We start from the raw sequence: 6,057 nt of genomic DNA on the forward strand, positions 1-6,057 counted from the left end.
CTCTCCGTCTGGCTGCCTCTGGTCCTGGCTGCCTCTGCTCCTGGCTGCCTCTGGTCCTGGTTGCCTCTGCTCCTGGCTGCCTCTGCTCTCTACCTCGCTCACTCTACCAAAGACAAGGAGAGATTAGTAAAGCGAAGTGAAGTATTATCCCCCCCCCCCCTCTCTACCACCACCTTTCCCCACTACGACTACTTCTACGGCTACTCCTACGACTACTCCTATCTACCCACTTCCCCCCTCCCATCCCCCCCTCCGCCGCCGCCACACCACTGCAATAAAAACAGAAGAGTAATGTGATTAGTATTCCCCGCCTCTCCCTCGCCGCCACCATAGCTCCTGTAATAGACGAGAAAAGTGTTATTTTACGTCGTCACTGCTGCCACCACAACTCCTGTAAAAGACAAATATAGTGTTAATATTACTTCTATTATTATTATCATATACTGTACTTCCCTCACTGCTCCTGCCATCACCATCTTCACCACTGCTTCTGCCATCACCATCACCACCACTGCTCCTGCCATCACCACCACTGCTCATGCCATCACCATCTTCACCACTGCTCCTGCCATCATCTCCACCACTGTTCCTGCCATCACCACCACTGCTCTTTACGTCTCCGACAAATTTCTGTAAATACAAGAAAAAATATGAGACAATAATAACTTGTAAAGCTAAACAATAAAAATGATGACTTACTCGAAACATTTAATTTCCCCAAGATTAAAAATAACGAGTGTGAGGTGCAGATAATGTTGCCTTATAATAGTACTTGAACTAACATGACCAAGGAACTTAGACTCCCATAATGTAAAGAGAAGAGTTATGATGATATTACTGGAGGTGAACCAACAGCAGCTGTCCTACTGGTGTAAACAAAAAAAACCCTGAAAGTGGATCTCATAGGCCTGACATCCCATTAGGGAATGTTAATACTATAATGAGCCTTCAATACACAAGGGAACAGTCTAGGTGAACAAGTGAAGTCCTGGGTGCCAATAATCGACCTTAAGGACATAAGGGAGGAAAAAAGTGCTATATCTATCTGGTTGTTGCATCCTTAAACAATAATAATGTTTTTCTATTAATAATGAAGCTACCACACCTTGCCCTATCGTCCTTCATGACTCTACCTTCCATCATAAGTTCTCCAGGAGCTGCAACTCATGACTCTCCTCTGCTTGAGACACCTGTGTATACTGTACATCCCCCCCCCCCTCCTCACAACAGTCCTCCTCACTCTGAGATGCACCACCAGTTTGGACACTCACTGTAAGATGAAAATAATTATATACAATGATGTGATATTTAAAACAAACACAAAAGATTTTTTATCAACAAATATGAGCTAAATTAGGATGAGGTGAAGATTAGGCACCTCAGATTAAACTCCCCCAAACAAGCTAACCTAACCACTCAGTACAGACTGGCCTATCAAATTCGTTTCTCAGAAGTCCGCGCATTTTAATTGGCGAGGTCAACCTGTACAAACAGGGAGCATCATGTATAATACGCTATTAACAAGTTTCTTCAATTCAGCAGTTAATTTATCCCTTTGTATTTGTTACTAGCAAACAGGGTTCGGATATGCCTGAACGATTGTATGTTCGTTTGTGTGTCAGCTGGCTTCGGGAACTGTCTATGTCGTCTGATTGGTGCGAGTTTATTGCAGAAGTCGAGGACAAGCTGGAGTTCAGACGTCTTTGCTTATTACCAAAGTGATCAATTGGACCAATCACCTATCTTTGTGGCCTGCTCTGAGGACCAATTAACGCTCGACTCTCGTCTCCTCGCCCCGCCCATCCCCTCCTTGCTGTATATAAGCCCTGTGAGACGTTCTCTGGTTCGGCCGAAATAGCCTAATGGCGAAGAGGCCAGTAATCCCCAACATCAGTCAGTTCTCTGGTTGAGCCCAGATTCTTTCTACTCCTACTGTATTTCAGTTTCACCACTTTTCCTTCAACCCCTAATAATTTTCTTTCACCTCTTAACTAAAGACTTCGTATCGTATCGTGTCGACATCCCCGGCCGAAGTCAAGGTAGGTATCTCCCTACCTTGGGCCGAAGTGGCCAGTAATCCCCACAAGTTCTGTCAACTGCACTTGCTACTTAATACTCATCGTACTTAAGATCGCGTGTGGGGGCTCCCTTCCCTTTGGTGGGCTCCTGTATTATTCACTGTGTCAGACTTGTGTATTAAGATAAGTTTATTTAACATAGAATGCGTCAGCTTCGTTTGTAGTAACTTCGAGCAGTTAATCTATCAGTGAATTTACATTTATTTTATGTAAGTGAATTAAAATCTGTGTTATTTTGTGTACACTATTTGCGTCCGCTTGTTTTGATGTTATAATTAATGGGCAGACACACTTATCTGGATGTGATTTTGTTTCAGTTAATACTTTTATGTTTAATTTTAAGTAAGAGGGTTTGTTCGTCCTCTCTTGGTGAATGTGAGTGAACGTAGTCAGAATGGTGTAACATGGGCGTAACAATATAAATACCACTACAGTTTACTCACATCTCACGCCTACAGCTGCTCCACGGGAGATCACATTAACCATCTCACTCCTTCACTTTATCCTCTTCGCCACTTGTCAGCTCACTATTCGGTCAAGCAGTTGGTCATTTCTCTGGTGTATGTACAGGCTTTTGATTGAACATGTACCAGTGTTGGTCTCGTCTTAAGAGTTCACATCTGGTGCCGTCACAACAGTCACTGGCAGGTCATTACAAAGCCATCAAGGAGGAGTCCATCAAACACCAACTTCCTATAATAGATCTGAAAATAAAACAATTGTACAGACCTCAGTGTATACCTCAATAGACATTCTCTGGCCACGTAGGAAAATTTCCCCTTCTACTGTGCATCACTTTCCTTGATGTAATCTTACTGCTGTTTTATAAAGAAAAAAATCCCTTTACATTTATACTACAAGTGTAACATTAATTCCCTACACTGCTTCAATTGTTTACTGTCAAATAATTCACCTCATTCAAAATAATGTTAGCTTTCCCCTGTACACGCTTAAACGTTACATAGTAATCCTGCAACATGATGTCCCATCTAAGCTACCCCTGGAAGAAGTTGGTCGTCTTATGGTCTGTGAGGACAGTTAGTGCTGGTGGTGACCCCGAGTGAATGATAAATACTATCTGGGCGCCACAACAGCCAAGGTCATGTGGCGCCGGAGATAATTAATGGTTAAAAAGTTAAACTAAGATTAAAATGACGGAAAATAAATTGAAACTGTAAATAAAACGACCAAAAAGGAAACTGGATAAATAATCCTTTAGGAGGCCAGACTCCTTCACAACACTAGAGGGCGTGACTCCTACCCAGCACCGCGCTGCTCCCTGACTGAGGGTGATTAATGATTGCGCACTTTACAGTTTAGGAACAACATGGAAAGCTCTAGTGATTTTCCAAAATTTCCTTTATGTAAATTTATTGTCCTGATCTGAGTAAACACTTTCGGCAAACCCACCGAACAGAAAAATCAATCCTCTCCCTTACATCATCATTGTGTTGATACTCCTCAGAGGAACAGCTTCAGGGAACTAGTTGCTGCACAGATAATAGTCACCAGACAATAGTGCCCCACCATGGTATAGAGGTCCACCATCACAGTTTATCAAGACTCTACTGAAAGGTTCATCAAATGCAAGGATGGGTTTAACCCCTTCACTACAGGGAAGCCACTTATTTTATTTGGCTTATGCCAGACAGCTTTGTTCAGCTCAGAGGAGAGCCTGTACTCTCTGGCAGACATCACAGATCTTACTGAGTAACGATATTTTTAATTCCTGACCAGTGAAAATGGTCCCATGTCCTGGTCAGTGTTTTCCTAGTTCCCAGGTGACCAGACATACAGTACATGACTCCTGCATCAAGAACACCACTCTCCCTCAGTGGTGGATGGGAACTATCACCTGTACTTTATTTTCCTTCGATCATCAACTAGAGCTTCTGAGGGTCTCCACTTTCTCATTAAGACACTTTTATCAACACAATACCCAGCCTGTGACACAGCTTCTCCTGTATAGTGAAGGTAACACAGGGCAGCTGTACACCTGCAGGACCCACACAGGGGGGATCACTGTGTGTTTGGTAAAGAGGACACAGCTGGGTGTCAGTCATACTCATCATAAAATAATACAAACTAAATCTCACCTGCTACGTAAAACTTGGTCGTTGGCGCGTCAAAATATTTGGAAGGGATTGTGTTGAGCCACACTACTGTTCTGTTTCTCTCGCTAGTTTATTGGCCGTACTGCACACATTCAGTCAACAATCATCTGTGAGAAACATATACCTGAGGTACTGCTAAAAACAACACACTTTTATTTTAATGCGTGCCCTACAAGCCTTGTCCCCCAGTGTGACCTGACGGGAAGTAACATGGACTCTAGTGGGACTCTTCCTGCCATCCTCTTCGTGTGGTACAAGTGCCATGCTAAGTGCTTCTGCTCATGTACTTATTTTATTATTGTGTACAAAGGCTAAAATACATAAAGGGCCCCCCACCTCCATCCTCCACTTGAGCTGGGATGAAAAGTGTCTAAACCAATACAATAACCTGATACAATATAATGACTCATTATTATTGTCCGCACGACACCCACGCTCATAGAGGCAATAGGGCGGACACTGCTGAGAGGAAGGTGGTACACACTCACATGACGCTATGGTACACGTATTGCGTAATAAATATCAAGCTGGTCATGATTTCTTCAATATATTGCGTTATTCTTCACTATTTACCCTAACCGCTCAACAATACTTGGCGGTACAGCCTCGGCCCGGACCTAGTGTGACTCACTACCAACCATCACACATTCCCCGCACTCCGGTCTTCTTCTGCATGAACACTGAACAGACCAACCGTCCCAATGACGAGTAAGCTGATAACTTGTTAAAACGATAAAATTAAAAACCTCGGCGTTGTGGAGGGAGGTATAAAAATACCATAGACTTTTATTAAGTCGAGGCGGAGCTTACACAACTGAAAGACTGCATCAGCCCTGTCGTATGTCCGTCTAATGGAGAAAATAATATCACGGCGATGACTCAGGAACTTTAACAATCTTATGACCACCCAGACTTGTATATCGACGATCTTCCTTATATTCTCTTAAGGTTCCACTTTATGTACGCATATAACGGTATAATTGTCTCTAAACTACTTGTTGGGTATTCACAAACTACGCTGACAGCAGTTGATCAACACTCTAACATCACATGTAATAACGCGAGTAATTTAATAAACAATTACTTGAATAACATATAAAGCGAAATTAACTAGAGTTAACACGATTAAACAAGTAAAAAATAGATATATAATGATACTTACAATTTGTATTCATCACAGAGCAGTATTCACAGACCCTTCCACCACGACGGCACTCGTACTAATGGTTCGCTGACGCTCGCCGGGCTAAAACTACACCGAATGTTAATAAATAGCCACGACCATATCTGGTGAATTTTCTTTTCTCAACAGCAGATGGCCTCAAATTTTCCTAAATTAATCTAACTTAATGATAAAAATGTAATTTGTATAATGTTTTAGTATATAGTTGGTTTATTTAAGTCATTTAACAAATAAAAGAAGTTTCCACATTTGTTCGTGGTATTTTTTTAACATTATAAATACAACAGAAAATGAGAATACGAGGGGTGACTCCTCCAAACTTGCAACTGATGATGAAATGACAACAACGGAAAATTGGGGATATTTTAAACCTGTAGCTTTTGATAAATAAGTTACCATACTTATTGTCAGACATGGATAATAATGGACGTTCTTAAAGGCTGAAGGTATACAAAAGCTAGTCGCACTAAGGGTGAAATGTAAGAAACTATTAGAGTACAAATTGGCCCGGGGAATGTAAATAGTAAGATATATAAGTTAGCCGTTAAATTAATTTTCTATGATAATGACAGAAAATGAAACTGCAGAAGATTTCTTTTGGATAACTCTACTAATTTTCTCACCATGTATTTTGTTTATTAAAATGTTCTTTATAATTTTTTCAAGTTATCAACTGACTAGC

General features: G+C 41.5%; 1 long non-coding RNA gene across 1 annotated transcript; it reads right to left on the reverse strand.

Moving 5' to 3' along the window:
• Nucleotides 1–550: 550 nt before the first annotated feature.
• On the reverse strand, nucleotides 551–4,293 carry LOC121878345. The gene is made up of 3 exons (XR_006091131.1): nucleotides 4,175–4,293; nucleotides 2,522–2,782; nucleotides 551–630 (listed from the first exon to the last, which is right to left on the reverse strand). It is a non-coding gene; the product is annotated as an uncharacterized LOC121878345 (long non-coding RNA).
• Between the last annotated feature and the right edge of the window lie 1,764 nt (nucleotides 4,294–6,057).

The sequence above is a fragment of the Homarus americanus genome, unplaced genomic scaffold (genome assembly GCF_018991925.1).
Source record: "Homarus americanus isolate GMGI-L3 unplaced genomic scaffold, GMGI_Hamer_2.0 scaffold41027, whole genome shotgun sequence".
Taxonomy (NCBI): Eukaryota; Metazoa; Arthropoda; class Malacostraca; order Decapoda; family Nephropidae; genus Homarus; species Homarus americanus.